The sequence below is a fragment of the Bos grunniens genome, chromosome 2 (genome assembly GCF_055505025.1).
Source record: "Bos grunniens cultivar Pamir isolate PY7600 chromosome 2, Bosgru_T2T1.0, whole genome shotgun sequence".
NCBI classification, from domain to species: domain Eukaryota; kingdom Metazoa; phylum Chordata; class Mammalia; order Artiodactyla; family Bovidae; genus Bos; species Bos grunniens.
Window position 1 is genome coordinate 6,525,993 of NC_141166.1, and position 18,058 is coordinate 6,544,050.

An 18,058-nucleotide genomic window follows, 5' to 3' on the forward strand; every position below is an offset into this window, starting at 1 on the left:
AAGGAGGCCCACTCTGGCATCAACGCGCTGCCTTGGCAGTAGGCATCAGCTCCCTTGACAGTAACAGCAAACAAGATTTGGCTCTTGTCGCTTGTAAAAGTGCTTGCCACACGTGAACCCATTTAGTGCTCATAGCAATTGAACCAGGCTGGGATGAGTATCGTTCCCAGCTCACAGATGAGGAGACTGAGGCTGGGCAAGGTGAATGCTGTGCCTTGGCTAACACCATCCTCTATGCACACAAGCCCTCCTTGGCTACTCTGTCCCCCGTGGGCCTTGCTCACCTATGGGACCCTCGGGTGCTCCGTGTGTGAGCACCACAGTGCAGGAAATCAAACTGGTCTTCAGAGGTCTGTGCACTGGCATTTCCCTCTGGATGGGAGGAGAGGGAGCCCAAGCGTTAGGGAGGCTGGAGCAACTATGGGGAAAGGGATGTATAAGGGGAGGTGGGGGAGGTCTGGGTTCTCCCTGTGCAGGTCCCCCCCTCAGGGACCCTAGGACCCCTTCCTGGGCTTCGGGGCAGGACCTCTGGTGTCCCCAGGAGGAAGGAACCAGACCCTCCCTAGGGGTGCAGTTAGGCGGAGGGTGGTGGATGGTTAACCTTGCTCTGGGGGGATGCTGCTGGGCGTTAGGAGCCGGATCTTCCACACCCTTCGGGCTCCCTTGGTCCAGACAATTCTCTGAGAAAATGATCCGGGCCAACCACAGCGGTGTCTGGACAAGCGGCTCATCCACACTTATTACCTAAGCCCTGTACCCGCACCATGGGGGTGTTTGTGCTGTTCTCTCTACTTTAGTATACACTGAATTTTTAATAAGAAAAAGGAAAAAGGAAACAAGGAAGGTGGGAGTGAAGGAGGGAAGGAAGCCATATGCTTCACACAATCCCATTTTTAAATTAAGCAAGTTCTATACATGTGTGTGTGGACTTCACTGGTGGCTTAGATGGTAAAGCGTCTACCTACAGTCCCGGAGACCCGGGTTCGATCCCTGGGTCGGGAAGATCCCCTGGAGAAGGAAATGGCAACCCACACTAGCACACTCTTGCCTGGAAAATCCCACAGACGGAGAGCCTGGTAGACTACAGTCCATGGGGTTGCAAAGAGTCGGACACGACTAAGTGACTTCACTTTCACTTTCATACATGTGTGTATACATAAAGTGAGTCTAGGAGCGTACATACAAAATGTTAACAACGGTTCTCTCCCATCAAATTACGGATTATTTTCTTTTTCTCCATTATACTTTTTATGTTTCCAACTGGGGTGAAAAACCCCACGGCTATTAAGGAAAGAAAAAAAACGGGATGCTTGAGTTCTAACTCCCCTCCGCCCACTCGGCCACCCTGTGACTGTTCCCCCACGTCCCTCACTGAGCCTCACCTCTCCTGGCTACCTGGGGGGAGACACAGGATGAGGTGAGGCCAGAGAGAGCTGTGCCTGGGGTTGCTTGGGGGCCTGCCTGCCCCCCAAACACACTCAAGTCCCCAGAGATGACGCACTAAGCCCTTGCACACCCGCAGACCTGCTCAGGGGACATCAGGTCCCGGCAGGACAGCCAGGCACACACTGCCCCAGACACCAGCACCCAGGTGCCCATGTGTGTGCATTCACACAGACCTGTGCACGCGCACACACACACACACACACACACACACACACCCTGTAACCTGCGTGGGGCTGGGGCGGCCTGTGAGCCGCCCAGGGGGTGAGAGGAGAGAGCCCCATCCATCTGCAAGATAAACACAGGAAGTGAGGAGCCCGCAGTGTCAGGGCGAGGTTGGGAGCCATCCGTAAACGCCGGGTGGGGGTGGGGGCGGGTAGAGGAGTAGGGGCCCCTCCGGAAGCGGGAGGGAGAGTGTGGGAGTCTGGGCCCAGGCCTGAGTTTGACATCGGCTGTCTTGGGTTCAAACGTCAAAAGTTGAAACGGTGACTACACTCTAGGGGCTTGGTCTGTCTGTCTGTCCGTCTATTTGTGACAACACCTCCCACCCACCCGCACCCCCACCCAGCTCCACCTCGTCTTCCCCTCCCTGGGCTCAGGGGACCCTGGGTCCAAGCCTGTTGGAGGCCCCCCCAGCCCTCTGGAAGCCAGACTCTGTGATCAGCAGCGTGGATGAGGGACTGAATGCCCAGAAAGAAACAGTGTAAATGCCAGGGTGCCCTGAGCCAGTGCACCTCCATGGCCCAGCCTGTGCCCTACAGGCCATCCCCGGCACTGCCCCTGCGCCCCTGGTTCTCCTCCCAGACTGCTGCTCGTGCTCGCCCCGAAGCCCACGGGGTCCCAGGGGAGAGTGGGGTGGCTTCTCTGGCTGGACCCTGGGGGGCAGGGCACAGGTCTGGCCATGGAGGGGCCGCTGCAAACGTGATTTAGATTAAATGAGTCCTCGCGGTGTGCCGGGTGTTCTACACCAGACTCGAGTCTTTTTTTGGAACCAAGTGAGGACGGCGCGGGGAGAGAAGGGACGTCTTTTTACTCGCTCTAAACCGCCCAGCCGTCCTTGGTTTGCTGTGAGGTTAGCAGTTGTTGGTTCAGCGCCACACGCTCAGAGGCAGCTGGGTGTGATCTGAATCCTGGCTCTTCATCCAACCTTCACGTTCCCTGACAAGTGGATCCAAGAGAAGAGGGTGCCTGGGCGCTGGCCCCCGCCTGCGGGCCAGGAGGACAGATTCAGTTCAGTTCAGTCGCTCAGTCGTGTCCGACTCTTTGGGACCCTGTGAACTGCAGCACGCCAGGCCTCCCTGTCCATCACCAACTCCCAGAGTCCACCCAAACCCATGTCCATTGAGTCAGTGATGCCATCCAACCATCTCATCCTCTGTCGTCCCCTTTTTCTCCTGCCCTCAATCTTTCCCAGCATCAGTGTCTTTTCAAATGAGTCAGCTCTTTGCATCAGGTGGCCAAAGTATTGGAGTTTCGGCTTCAACATCAGTCTTCTAATGAACACCCAGGACTGATCTCCTTTAGGATGGACTGGTTGGATGTCCTTGCTGTCCAAGGGACTCTCAAGAGTCTTCTCCAACACCACAGTTCAAAAGCATCAATTCTTCAGTGCTCAGCTTTCTTTATAGTCCAACTCTCACATCCATACATGACCACTGGAAAAACCATACCCTTGACTAGACGGACCTTTGTTGACAAAGTAATGTCTCTGCTTTTTAATATGCTGTCTAGGTTGGTCATAACTTTCCTTCCAGAAGGACAGATGAAAACCTTTATAAAAGCATCCTGTGATCTGCCATTCGATCAGTTGACTATATCCCTTCTGAGTGTGACTGACAGCTCACCTCTTGCCGTTGTAAACCTCCAGCCCCTGAGCTGGACCCCAACCCCCACCTGGCTCTAGCCGCTTCCGGCCCACCTGGATTTCTTCCGCTTCCAGCAACCTCACCTGTGCACGGCTCTTTACTAGCATTATTTCATTTGTTCCTCTAGTGACCCAGGAGATAGAAAAACTCATTTTGCCAGCGAGGAACCAGAGGCCCAGGGAGGTCATGGGAGCCATGGGAAGCAGACCCCAATCTAGACTCAGGTTTGCTGCTTTCTTCCAAATCCGACTCTTTTCTTCTGGTCCCAGCTCCTGCTTCTGCTGAGGCTGCTGGTCACCAGGGGTGACAGTACCGGGGCTATGGCAGAGAGACCCCCAGAATCGGGGGTTCCTGTTGGCCTTTGCCTTCCTGCCACCTCTGCTCCACGACCGGCTCAGTCTCAGGCCCCAAGCTCACACCGATGGTGGCCCATAGGGACCAGCATAGGCTGCCTGCTTCCTCAGGCATCTCTCTTCTTACCTTTTTCTCCACGCCCTTCAGCACCGTGTTTCTTCTTTTGTATCCGCAGACTCCCTCTTCTTTCCCACCCGAGGGATCTTGCTGCTACTCCTATTTTCCTCTTTTAAAATGTTTATTCACTGGATAGATGGGTGAGTGGGTGGTTGGAAGGGTGGATGAGTGGGTAGAGGGATAGATGGCTGGATGGAGAGATGATTAATGGGTGACTAGGTTAGGTGGGTACATGGATAGATGCTCAGTGGGTGGGTGAGTGAAGAGGTGATCGGGAAGGCAGGCGGTGTCGTATAGGTGGACAGATGGCAAGGTGAGCAAGTGGACAAAGGACCCTGATGGGTAGGCAGGTGGATGGACGGATGGGTGTTTGGAGGGATGAGATGGAGGGATGCTGCTTCAGTTCTGCTGAGACTCCATCCTCCCCGTACCACCTATGTGACCTGGATGTCTAATTTTCACTCCCAGCCCCACGAGGATGCAGGGGGACAGTGGAAGCCTGCAGCAACCCTTCCCTTTGGTCCCAGTCTCCCTTCTCCTCAGGGATGTCCTGACAGCTCCCTTTAGGAATGAAACAGATCAACCTCCGGAGGGTGGGAGTCAGCTATGTCCTCTGTGTAAAATGCCCAGACAGTCCCAGCCCCTCTGGAACTCTGACAGTGGCTCCAGCTTTGGGGATGGAGGGGTGCTTTTTATGTCTTCAGTTGTCTTGAAATAAAACAAAACAGAAGATGTATCTCAACAATGTGACTTACATTCAATTCTACCCCAAAATTTTGATGACTAGATCTTTGTAAAAGAACTAGACGTGTTGTCTTAAAGAGCTTCAAAGTAATTAAAATAAATTTTCAAAGGAACTCCCCCCCAAACCAAAACACTAGATAGTTAAGAAATACCGTGCTTGTTAATTAGCCCCTAATTCAGCCAGAATGTCTTTAGACGAATTAGCTACACAATCCTCAACACTTGAAGAATAAAATGGAGCAAGCAACATGAAATACAGTGAAGAGAGTAGGGACGAGGGGGAACAGGTCTTTGGGTCAATAGGACTTTAGGGAGCTGTGCCAGACCCCTGAATCCCTCCCTCCTGAGTCCCTTCCCTGACTCTGAGAGGTGGGAACAAGACCCTGAGTCCTGAGCCCCTGCCCAGCGGGCTGTGCCGGGGAGTCCTCTGTGAGCCCCTGAGCTCATCTGTCCATGAAGAGGTGACTGTAGCCCTCTCCTGTCTGTGCCCTGGGCTGAGCCCTGCCCACCAGCACTTCACTGTGTCCTCACACACACACACACACACCATGAGGGAGGCGTTATGCTGACTCTCAGTTCCCAGACGCAGAAACCGAGGCTCAAATCCAGAAATCGGCAGATCCAAAAATCAGAATCTGCTTTTCAGAGCGTCTGTCTCAGGTCCCCATGAAGCAGATGAAGAAACTGCCGTTCAGAGCAGCCCAGGCCACGCACCCAGCGAGGGTAGAGCTGGGTATGGCAAGTGTCAAATAAATAAGATGGACCGTGGATGCTGGGGGCTTCGATGGATGGATCCGTTCCTTTGGGGGTGGTGGGAGTGATTTGAGGGGGAGATGAAAGAGATCGGTCAGGGGGGCTTCCAGAAGGAGGGAGGCATTAACCAACCCCAAGGACCTGGCCGGGTAGTGTCCTCCTGAGTTTCCATGGAGGTGGAGAGAAAGCAAGCGTCCTTCTCTCTCTCTGTTTGAGCTTTCTTACGAAGCTGAGTCACTGGAATAGCCCCTGGCCCCCCAACTTTGGGAAAAGCTCCCAAAAGCTGGGCCAAGGGGGCAGAAGCAGCCAGCAGCCTCTCGTCAAGGCTTGACAGGAGTTGTCACCAGCAGAGTCAGCGAGTGGGGGGTGGCGGGGGGCTGTCTGGCCCCAGCCCCAGTGTTTACCTGTCTGGACTGTTGCTGGAACCATCCATCTGGATGAAGGATCACACAGCCTCCCTCCGCCCTCCGCCCACTCGGTTCCCCCATCAGGCCTCCACGTCCACAGATCTTCACACCACTCCAGGCCCCCCTGAATGCCGCCTCCCTGCTCCGTCCTGGCGGCCCTTGGGCAGGCTTCCAGCCCTCGCCCCACTCACCCAGACTCTCTCCCCTGCCCCGAGGTACACGCTTCTTCCTGTTCAAGTTCCACTTAACTGAAAGATGGTCCGAGTGCCCATCGACAGCATTGGCAGCAAAGCAGTTACTGCAGTCCTGCTGTGCGCCAGGCCCTGTGCTGAGTAAGCACTTCACGTCCACTGTTTACTGACTCCTAACGTACATGGTGAAGAACCCGCCTGCCAATGCAGGAGACATGAGAGATGTGGGTTCGATCCCTGGGTCGGGAAGATCCCTTGGAGAAGGGCATGGCAACCCGCTCCAGTATTCTTGCCTGGAGAATCCCATGGACAGAGGAGTCTGGAAGTCTGCAGTCCGTGGGGTCACAAAGAGTCGGACATGAGTGAAGTGACTTAGTACGCACGCAACTGACATGATATCTGCCATGTAAGAGAGAGGGGGAATTTACATAAGCTGTGATCATTAGACCTCAGATGGTGAAGCCACAGATTCTGCCAAAGGAAGTCGGGGAGGATGTGGAAGCTATGGAAGAGGATGCATCTCTGATACCCTTGCAGGAGAGGTAGGTGTTCCCAGGTAGACGAAAGCATCCAGGCAGACCTGTGACCATGAGCACTGGCACGCAAGCGCCCCACAAGGGACATGCAGTTAGAGTAGCCAGGGTGTCTATGAACAGGAAGAGACTAGAAGCTTCTTTAAGGCTTTTGTTGAGTAACCTAGGAGCCTTCCCTGACCACTCCGGGCATAGACCCTCTCCTACCCCCATGTCCTGCTTCTTCATTTTATCTTCTCCACAACTTCCACCCTCCCCCTACCCCTTGATCTGCAATTTCTCCCACCAGAATGGGAGTTCCTGGAAGACAGACACTTCATCATGGACTCATCACTCTATCCTCAGGACCCAGGGCACTGCCTGGCAAGCGGTAAGCGCTCCATAAATATCACTGATTAGTGGCCCCGGGACTGCGTCATCTCATTTAATCTTTAAACCACTTTCACAGTAGCTAGAATCAGTCTCATTTTGGAAGTGGGAAACTGAGGCTCCAAGAAGTGAAAGGAGTTGGTTAATTTACAAGCCCAGTGTGGACCCTGATTCCAGCCCACTTCTCTCCGCTCTTGACTGCAGGCCTGGCTGGGCATGATGATGTCCAGTGATCACTTTAATATAAGGAAAGAAACAGATTAACACTTCGATTTGTGGGCTTCTGCTACCCCCTCCTTCCCCAGGCAGGTCTGTGCAGGGTTTTGGTTTTTTTTTGGTGGTGGTGGGGGGTGGGGGTGGAGCACAGGAAGAGACTGGGGAGAGGGTTGGTGAGGACTTTATTTCATGAATTAAGTCTATTTGTGGGAAACCCCTTATGTTCCAGTGTGGGGCTCCTGCCTCACCCTTTACAGGGCCAGGTGTTAAATGGAGACCTTTTTTGAGGCCAGCAGTGGGATCCCGGGAGCGGGGAAGGGCAGGACACAGGGGCTAGCCTGAGGCTCGTGGGCCCTTTGTGTCCTAATCTTGGCCTAGCACTTTTTGGATGCGGCTTGTGTGCGCCTGGCCCTGCTCTCAGCCCTGGCCCAGCATCATCCTGGTGAATCCTCAGGCCATCCCAGGGGATGTTCCTGCCCCTCTCCCCCACTGTGTGGATGAGGAAGCCGAGCCCAGGAGAGGCTGAGCCACCTGTCCAAAGGCACACAGCTTGGAAGTGGTGAGCCAGCAGTGGGCCCCAAGCCCCGGACCCCACCCACCGACAGCTCTTGCACACCCAGAGGACAAGATGGAATTTGGAGCTGGATTCCAGTCCCGCGGTTCCGCTTGGGCCACCTGCTTCGTCTCTCTGAGCCTCAGCTTCCTCTGCTCGGAGATGTGGGCTACGGTTCCCACCTGGCAGCGTTTCTGGAGGCACTCAAGGAGGAGAGAAGGTGGCTTGTGCCTGGCACAATGTAGGGGTGTCACAAATGGCATGGCTGTTGGGCTTCACATGCCTGGCTCACAGTGAGGGTACTATAATTGATATTTGGTGGCTCAGATGGTAAAGCGTCTGCCTGCAATCTGGGAGACCCAGGTTTGATCCCTGGGTCAGGAAGATCCCCTGAAAAGGAAATGGCAACCCACTCCAGTACTCTTGCCTGAAAAATTCCATGGACGGAGAGGAGCCTGGTGGGCTACAGTCCATGGGGTCGCAAAGTCGGACACGACATAGCGACTTCACTTTCTTTCACTTTCTTCATTGTCTAGAAATATGGAGTCAGTCACAAATCCAGCCACCATCCCATGTCAGGCTCTAGTCCTTTCTCCACATCATGGTTGGTGCCTGAAGTTCACTGGGGCAGCTTTCCTTCAAATGGAAAGCTTTGCTCTCAGAAAATGCAGCTTCCCATGGGCAGGGGTTTGGGGCAGAGGTTAGGGGCAGGGAGAGGGCTACACAGTAGCTGCTGGTAATCACTTTCACTTCCACAAAAATGAAGAATCCAGAACTGGGTGCCTGGGTAAAGGGGTTCCTCAAGAAACAGTCACAAAGGGGGCAATTGCCAACCTTTTCGTTTCCTGCCCATCAAGGGTCAGCCTTGGATTACACATCAAGCCCCGTTTGGAAACTTTCCTCTGCAGGGCCAAATTTAGGATCCTGGGTACTTTGCTTTCTACCCGGGATAATACGAATATTATTTTAAGTGAATACTAATAATCTTGCTGACATTGGGCAGCACTCTCCAGTTTATTCATGTTTTTAGTTCCATTATCCTGCGTGAGCATTACAACCCCTTTCACAGATGAGGAAACTGAGGCTCAGAGAGACCAGTTGGCCTGGGGCATTGCCAAAGCCCAGGCTTGGGAGCCAGGTGTGGGGCCTTCTCTGGGGCCTGGGCCTGGTGGGCCTCCTCAGGGACCACCCCTGTCTCCCTGCCGCAATCCTTCCCATCAGAAAGGCCCAGACCCTGGGCCAGGCTGGGAACGTTTCTGGGGGGCGGGGTGGGGGGCAGCCCGCCGGCCCGCCCGCGTCAAGGCCGTGTGTAAGTGTTTTATTGTTTGCCCGAAGAGGTGTGAATGAAGTAATGGGCCTTCTCCGGCACGCCATCCGTCTAGGACTGACAGCCGTGCTCCGAGCCCGGGGCTGCTCTGTGTAAACGCTGTCACCCTGCCATCCCCGAGCAGGCAGCTTCCTCCGGGAAACTGTAATCAGGGCCTCCCGCACCCGCAGCTGGCCCTGTCCGCAGCTCGTAAATCACGGCTGCCTTCCCGGAAAACAGGGCGAGAGACAGACAGGGTGACGGGGAGACAGACGAGGCTGGGCGAGGAAGAGACGACGCGGACAGGCCGGCGGAGAGAGAGGGAGGCAGTGGGGCTAGGCACCACGGAGGGACCTGCGGCCAGGGACAGACAGGCACAGCAGGCAGAAAGGCTGGGGGAAGAGAGGGAGGGGAGGGGGAGAGGCAGGGTGATGGGGGCTAGAAAGGAGGCAGGAAGACAGAAACAAAGGGAGGCTCATGCGACCGGACGCACAGAGGGAGAAGGAGATGGAGACAGAGGGAAAGGCTGGAAGTGAGGCTGTGAGAAGAGGCAGGAAACAGCAGGGAAAAGAGCGGAGGAAAGAAGAAAAAGCAGAGAGCAGAACAGAGAGACAAAGGGTGCAGGAAGGAGAGACAGACGGAGCGGCACATGTCAGACAGAGCGCTCAGCTAGGAACCAGGGCAAGGGTCCAAGCACGGGGCAGCCGGTCCAGACCATTAACTGCGGGCTGCCCCATCGCGGCTCAGCAGGGTCCCCCAGCTTCCCCTGCAGAAAGTGAAGTCTGACTCTTTGCAATCTCATGGCCTGTAGCCCGCCAGGCTCTTCTGTCCATGGAATTTCCCAGGCAAGAATACTGGAGTGGGTTGCCATTTCCTTCTCCAGGGCATCGTCCCGACCCAGGGATCAAACCCAAGTCTCTTGCATTGCAGGTGGATTCTTTACCCTCTGAGCCACCTGGGAAGCCCGAGGCAGGAACATACCCACTGTATTTGAAGGTCAGGAAGAAGGCCAGTGCGGCTGCAGCAGAGTGGGCAAGGGGAAGGGCGCTGGGAGGCGAGGGACGAGAAATGGGCTATCAGGTGGAGTAGGATCGTGATGGCCATTGAAAGGACTCTTCAGTTCAGCTCAGTCCAGTCGCTCAGTCATGTCTGACTCTTTGCAACACCATGTACTGCAGCATTCCAGGCCTCCCTGTCCATCACCAACTCCTGGAGTTTACTCAAACTCATGCCCATTGAGTTGATGATGCCATCCAACCATCTCATCCTCTGTCGTTCCCTTCTCCTCCTGCCTTCAATCTTTCCCAGCATCAGGGTCTTTCCCAATGAGTTAGCTCTTCGCATCATGTGGACAAAGTATTGGAGTTTCAGCTTCAGCATCCGTCCTTCCAGTGAACATTCAGGACTCTTACTATGCGGGAAATGGAAGAGTTTGGACTTGAGGTTGATCTGATCAGACCCATTCTCAAAATGTCCTCTGGCTGTTGTTTTGAGGACAGGCTAAAGTGGGGCAAGGGCAAGGTGGGGAGACCTGGGAGCGGGCGCAGGTTCTTGAATTCATCCACATGAGAGATGATGCGGCTTGGACGGTGAGCAGCAGCAGACGTGTCGTGAAGACAGAGAGGGGGGATTTGCTGATAGACGGGATGTACGAGAAAGGGAAATCAAGGGCAGATTCCAGGTGTGGGGCCAGAACAACAGGAAGGATGGAGCTGCTAGTTAGGCCGATGGCAGAGATGAGTGGGAGTAGGCATGGGTGGGGTGGGTTTAGGGAGCATTCAGGGTGAGGGCCTGTTGCAGTCAGAGGAGAGGTGTTGAGTGGGCACTGGGGGTGGGGCGCCATCCCAGCTGAGGACGTGGACTTGGGAGCTGTCAGCAGGCAGGTGGTGTTTAAAGCTGTGAAGCTGGAGGAGGCTGCCTGGGGAGAGAGTGAAAACAGTCCAAAGGCTGGGTCTGGGGCCTCAGGCCACCCTTAGAGGTTTGAGAGTAGAGGGGAGTGCGGTGAAGGTGATGGGGCAGGAAGAGCCCTCGAGGTGAGCAGAGAAAAAAGAAGCAGTGCATCTCCCAGCCCCGCCGTCGGGGAAGCCACCCAAGAAGAGAGGCCTGATTGGAGGTCCTGCCAAGAGGCCAGGAAAGGTGAGGCTGGAGGAGAATCAGAGACTGGGTTCATCCCCAGGGAGGCCCCTGGACACCTTGACCAAGCAGTTTAGGGGCTGTAGGGGGTGTGGGTGGCGGAGAGACCTGACTGGCACATGAGTTCACGAAAGAATGAGGGGAGTGGAACCGTAGACGGTGAGACTGTTATGGGGAGTTTCGATAAAATAGCAGAAAAATGGGACGGAGTGTGGAATCGAGAGAGGTTTCTTTTTCAATAACCTTTTTATTTTGGAATAGTCTTAAATTCATAGGGAAGTTGCAAAGATACTACAGAGGGTTCCCATATCCCCTTTATACAGCTCCCTTTAGTGCTAAGGTTCCCCATAAGCACACTTCAGAGACACCTGTGCACCCAACTCCGGCAGCGCAGTGGCTTGCATTCCTTGCTTCTATTGCAGGAGGCGTGAGTTCGATCTCTGGTCGGGGAAGTAAGATCCCGAATGCCATGGGGTGGGGCCAAAAAAAAAAAAGTCACACTTCATTTGTCAAGACTAAGACACTGATCTTGTACCAGACTAGTAACCAGACTACAGGCGTTACTCAGATTTCACCAGGCTTTCCATGAACGTTCTTTTTCTGTTCTAGGATCCAGTCCAATCCCCAGGATACCAAGTTGCATTTGGTAGAGAGGGTCTTTTTGCCTTTTTCTTTTGTAAAACGTGGGGGCATTCTGCCTGTGTGAGAGCTAATGGGAAGGGCCCAGCAGAGGGGAGGGGACTGGTGAAGCAGGTGAGTGACGTGTGATGGTTATTGAAGTGATCTGCTAACAGGAACAAAGGAGAGGGCACCAGGACACAAGGGGTCACACTGATCTGGCTGCCCCTGTGGGCTGGAGGACAGAAACAAGCATGGCCCCTCGAGGGTAAATGATGCTCCCTGCTTACAACCGCCTCCACTTATAATCTCATTTTGGAACCCCATCCCCCAAGAGAAAAACAACCCCTGGGGCATGTGGAGTGGCGGAGGAGAGGGGCTCAGAAAGGAGCAAAGACTTCCCTGAGGCCAGGCAGTGTCGGAGGTGGAGCCAGGATTCCAGCTCAGGGGGCTTGACTTCAGAACCAGAGCTGTGACTCTGTTTCTCCATTGTAGCTGGTGTGTTCTGGGAATTCCAGATGGCAAGCCAGCAAGGGCAGGGCTGGGAACACAAAAAACTAAAAGCTCTCAACCCTGGCGTACCAGCCCTGTCTACCCTGGTGCACCAAAGCTGACCCCTCCTGGTACAATAGCCCTGTCCACTCCTGGTACACTCGCTCTGGGACTTGGAGGGTGTCAGGTGGGCGCTGTGGAGCACAGTCCGACAGGAAACGAGCAGGTAAAGGCAGGCAATCAGGAGGGGTCAGGCAGGAGGACCGGCCAGGTGGTGGGTGGGCTACCCCGGCCCCCACAGCAGCCTACTTCCTCTGTGCGTTACTTATAATTTGCCGAATGTGTAGAGTGAGCTTTGCTGTTTGCAACTAATCATGTTGAAGCTCCAAAATAAATGAATGAATCCTCTTCTGCTATTTAGGAGTCAAACCTAAAGCCAACATCTGGATGCCTGTTGCAGAGGTCAACTTTGCTCTTGGCTGGACATTGGCACCCACATCAAGCCTTTATACACACACACACACACACACACACACCCCTACCCTCTTCTGGAAACTACGACTTCACTATAGTACGAGTCCCCAGTCCCTTCTCTGAAACCCTGGGGACCACATGAGTTTCAGACTTCGGAACATTTCACATTCTGGAAGGGTAATTCGGTGCACATACCACAGATGTAATAACCCCTGAGGGGCCTGAGCAGCACTCTGTATGTAAACACATTAATATTTCTGCAGTGAATGTATGAATATTCGCAGTAAGTGGGAAAAATAAAGGCCATAAATAGCCTCCTGACAGTTCAAGTTGTGTTTTACAGACTCAGGACTTAAGTGAAAACTTGGCTTTTGGAGCTTCTTGGATTTCAGGACTACGGGTGAGCGGCAGGGGACCCCTTGGGAGGCCCCCAGCAGGGTGGACGGGTCTGCCCTCACACATGGGGACCCACACTGTGCTCATTCGTGACGGATGTCGGGAGCGCTGGTCTCCTCGTGGGCTCAGGTGGGATGGGTGTGCATGTGTGCGTGTGTGCAGGCAGGTACATACACCAGGGGTGTGCATGTCTTGACCCTCTGAGTCCTTGAGTCTCTCTCTCTCTCTCTGTGTGCTGGAAGGGGCCTCAGAGGCATCTCTTGAATCCTCCTGACAACATCCCCACCAAGTGGGTACCCAGCTGCTGAGTCCTCCCTGACCCCCTTCTTTCCCGCCACCCCCTCCTTCTATCCCAGCATCACCTTCCCACAACCTTCCTCTTCCTCCCGCTTCTCCCTCTCACTCTTTCACCTCATTCTTGAGAGGCTCAGAGTGGTACCAACCCAAAGCTCTTATTCATCAGCAAATTTCCTCAGTGGAAACTGCTGGCATTCTGTGAACTTCAGCCACTTCCGGTTTTAATAGAAGGAGCCAAGCCCCAGCTTCAATGTATATGCAGTTCTGGCCAGTGAGTTTCCTTAACACACAAGGCTTCCTTGCCTTCTGCCCCCTTAGGAAGAGACGAATCTAACGAGGCCTGTATACACATCTACCCTCTCCTTCCCTTGCAGTCCTTTCTTTTCTACTATTATTATTATTTTTGGTGAAGCATTTAAAAATGTTTAATGGTATTTTTTGCCCAGCATTTTGAAAAAGACTAACAGTTTTTTTTTTTTTTTCTCTTATTCTGAGATCATTGAAGCCTACAGAAAAGTTTCAAAGATAGCACCACAAGCTCCTGGGTACCCATCATCCATATTCATCATTTTTCACATTTTGCCAGATTTGCTTTATCACTCTCTCATACATATATATCCGTATTCATACTTTTTTTTCTGAACCATTTGAAAGTAGGCTGTGTGATGCTGCTCTTCGCCTTCATATTCCTGTGTATATTTTCTAAGAATAAAGATCTCCTCTTACATAACCACAGAACACACAGTTACACAATCCAGGAAATTTAACATTGATACAAAGCTTTCATCTAATCCATAGCACTCCCTGGGGGTTTGAAAGTCACTTTCCTCCCCAGTTTCTTGGACAGTTCGGCTGCATTTGGGGGTAAATTCCTGGTGCTGAGCAATGCGTGTCCCAGGCACGGCTCCCCTCGGTTCGTCTGGACTTCAGACACGACCGATGCTGGCGCTTCTCAAATCATGTGCCCTAGGGGTTCCGCTGACGAAGGGAAGGCAACTCTTTGGAGTGGGGTTTGTTTGAAGAGAAAATTCTACTTTAAAGAAAAAAGGTGGAAAACCACGGAGAGGCCCGTCTTTTCATCTTATATTCGAGAGCAGGAGCTTTAGAGGGGGTAAGCCGGCTGCTCTGGGCCACAGTGGGATTTAGCGGGCAGTCAAGCAGGGATCTGAAACCAATTACTCATTTAACCGACGTTTCTGGAACACAGCAGTGGGAGGGGGCTGTGCTGCACCCCAGAGTCACAGAGATGATAGATGCCAGGCTCGTCTTTGAGAAGCTGCCCAGCTGGCACGTCCCCCTCGCAGTTCTATTGAGGTGGGTTCTGAGCCTCCATCCTGGTCTGGGGATCTCAGAGGAGGGAAGGCAGCCTGTGAACCGGCCGGAGCTTTTCCAAGAACAATAGTGTTCTTTTAACAAACATTTGTTCTATCCGTAAACTTTTGAACATTCAACAAACATTGGTCCGTTTGACAAATATTTGTTCACTTGTGCATGTTGACTCAATTCCTGCCCTGTGCCTACCGAGGGCAGGGATCTGGCATTAGCAACAGGGACACCAAGCACCAGGGGGCCAGGCCAGCCCCCCGCAAAGGACTCAGAGTGGCAGACTCTCTCCTCCCACCTCTCTGTCCCTGCCTCTGCTGCCCTGTGCCACAGCAGAAGGGACGGGACCACCCCAGCCCCCTGCTCCCAAGAGCTCGCTCCCAAACTCCTCCTTTATACAGGAAATCCTCCAGGGACTTCCCTGGTTGTCCAGTGGCTAAGCCTCCGTGTTCTCACTGCAGGGAGTTGGGGTTCGATCCCTGGTCCAGGAACTAGATCCTGTGTGCTGCAGCTGAAGGTCCCACATGCCCCAATGAAGACTGAAGAGCCCTCGTGCTGCAACTAAGACTCAGCACAGCCAAATAAATAAATAAATACATAAAAAAAGAAAACAACTGCACAAAACTGAGTGGACCTGCTGGTCCCTGGCCAACATGAGCATACCCTGCTTTCTAGAGGGCAGCCTAGCAAGAGTTACTGAAAATCTCTCTGATGGGCGAAACCTCGAGCCAGCAATTCCACTTCTAGGAATTTAATCTAAGGAACCCATCATGGGATGCTCTGAGGTTTAGCCTTAAGGATTGTTTGTTGTTGTTCGGTCGCTCAGTCGAGTCCGACTCTTTGCAACCCCATGGGATGCAGCATGCCAGGCTTCCCTGTCCTTCACCATAAAAGAGCGAAGATCATAAAAGTCTGCTTGGGGAGGAAAATCATGGCCCATCTTAGGCCTGACAAAGCGAGGCATCCTGTGACAAGAGTGGGCGAGAAGGTGTGAAATGGCAGGCAAGACATCTCCCAAGATATTAAGGAAAAAAGTTGTCAACGTAGGATTCATGGGACAAACCAAGTTTAAAACAAAATTATTTATACATATATACATACACACACACACACACACAGAAAAACGTCTGATAGGATGTGCTTTGGAGAAATTAAAAATGAATCATCTCTGTATGCAGCATTACAAATGATTAAAAAAATTTTTTTGTTAATTATGTGCTCCTGGTTTTCTACATTTTCTGTACTGAACACGCATTAGTCGTATAGTTAGAAAATAATGCACAGAAATATAATTTCTCCATTAAATTCCATGGAACAGTCACTGTTAAGCCTTCCCCTGTGCTCAGCTGCAAACCTTTAGTACAGATGTGACACCATTTCCAGACACTCGCCCAAGGAAAACATATGACCCTCAACCCCAAGAGGTGGTCCTGATGACCACATCTGCCCTGCTGGGTCGGGGGCTTCATACTCCTGTGTGTTATGTGTACCTGCGTATGGGTGTGCAGACGAATCTACACACAGATGTGTTTCTTGGGGCCGGGCATGGGGCCAATGGGTAGCAAAATAGGGCCTGGGACGGTCTTCTCAAACCCAGAGGCGAGAATCATCTTTTTAATTTTTTTAAAAAAGATTATTTATTTTTGGCTGCACTGGGTCTTCGATTCTGCTCGAGGGCTTTTTCTAGTTGTAGCGAGTAGGGGCTACTCTGTGTTGTGGTGTTTCTCATGGCAGTGGCCTTTCTTGCTTCGGAGCGTGGGTTCTAGGCACTCGGGCTTCAGTAGTTGCAGCACAGGGGCTCAGTAGTCCTGACACGCAGGCTTAGTTGCTCTGAGGCATGTGGGATCTTCCCGGACCATGTGGGATCAAACCCGCGTCCCCTGCATTGGCAGGCGGCTTCTTAATCACTGGACCCACCAGGGAAGCCCGAGAATGATCTCTGACTATTGGCGTCAGCTCTTAGACTTGCTCTCATCATTTCCAGGAGCTTGGGCTCACTCGGCCTACCTCCCCACCCCTTCCCCACCCCACCCCACCCCAGATGCATGCTCGCGCATCCAAGAGACACGCACGCCAGCACGTACTCCTAACAGCAAGGCAGGGCTTCTCTTTGCTGGCAGAAAACCAGAGGCAGAAGGATTAAAAGATATCTGTGATGACCTCGTATGTCTGCAGAATCACCCCTGGGAGCAGTCCAACATCTGCTCATCTGAAAGGTGTGCGTCCCAGTACGCGGCATCTGTGTTCTTAGTACGCATGCGTGCTCGGTGGTCCATGTGCCCATACATGTGGGTAGCGTGGAGCCGCGAAAAGAGCCAGACGTTCAGCTCCCAGGTCCTGCATTGCTGTCCACCAACCTTGTGAATTTGGGCGAGTCGCGGCCTCTACAAGCCATTGATTTCTTCTGGGATGTGGGAGGGATGGGTGTGGACGTGATTTATAAATTGCAAAATGCTATCCACGTTGAAAGGCTTGTGATTCCTATGTATGCACATGCTGGTATTTATTAGAATGATGGTAAATACTAACAGTCAGGGAGTCTGCTTCTCCTCTCCCCCTGCCTGGAAGGATGCTGTGACTGGACACCTCTGCTCTGCCACTTCCCTCCTCTGCACCCGTGTCAGGCTCATTGGAAAATCTTAGCATCTTTCAAATCTAGTTCAGGAAAGGCTCCTAGAAGTCACCTGGTCAAAGAGGCATGAAGGATTTGTATCCCAGAGAAGGGCCCAGCCTCAACAGCAGGGTGCACACCAGCCCTACCCACTGAGGAGCATGTAGCTTCAACCCTGTGGCTTCAGACAGCCTGGGAAGGTCACTGGCTCTTAGCTGTGGAGCCAGAGCAGGAGGCTCAAGCAGAGGGAATCAACAGACCCAGGGACTCCCACTAGCTCACCCCAGCGAGGGGAGGGGCCTGGCCCAGGGGCCCTGCTGGCTGAACTGGCCAGGCTGGGATTTATGGGCCCCTCTTGGACACGTTAAAGATCACATTAAGTGCAATAAATGTAGATCACGCTCCTAAATAAGCTGAGATTTATCCCCGGATCCTCTCCGCAGGGGCCAGCCCCATAAATCCTGCCCGAGCCTGTCCCCTGGCCAAGGGATGGGGGAGGGGAGAAGGAGGAGGGGAAGCCGTTTCGGGTACTGAATGACTTGGAGCTGACTAGGGGCTCTTGATGAAGGGTGGGACAAAGACAGGGTCCAAGCGGTCTGCCCAGCTCCGTTCTCTGCCATCCCCTTCCTTCGCCCACCCTCTTGTGCTCCCAGCCTGCGTATGGTCTTACAGACGTGAAAACAATGATGACTCTTCTAAATGGAGAAGCTCAACCCCAGCTAAAACCGCCTTTGTCCACAGTGTGGGAGGGCCCTCCATTAAGAAAAATGTATTATAGGAAAATGCAAATTTACAGGCCAATAAATTACAGGATGATTAGTCACGTTGCAGCCTTTCTTCAAAGGACCCTTTAAAGGCTGCGC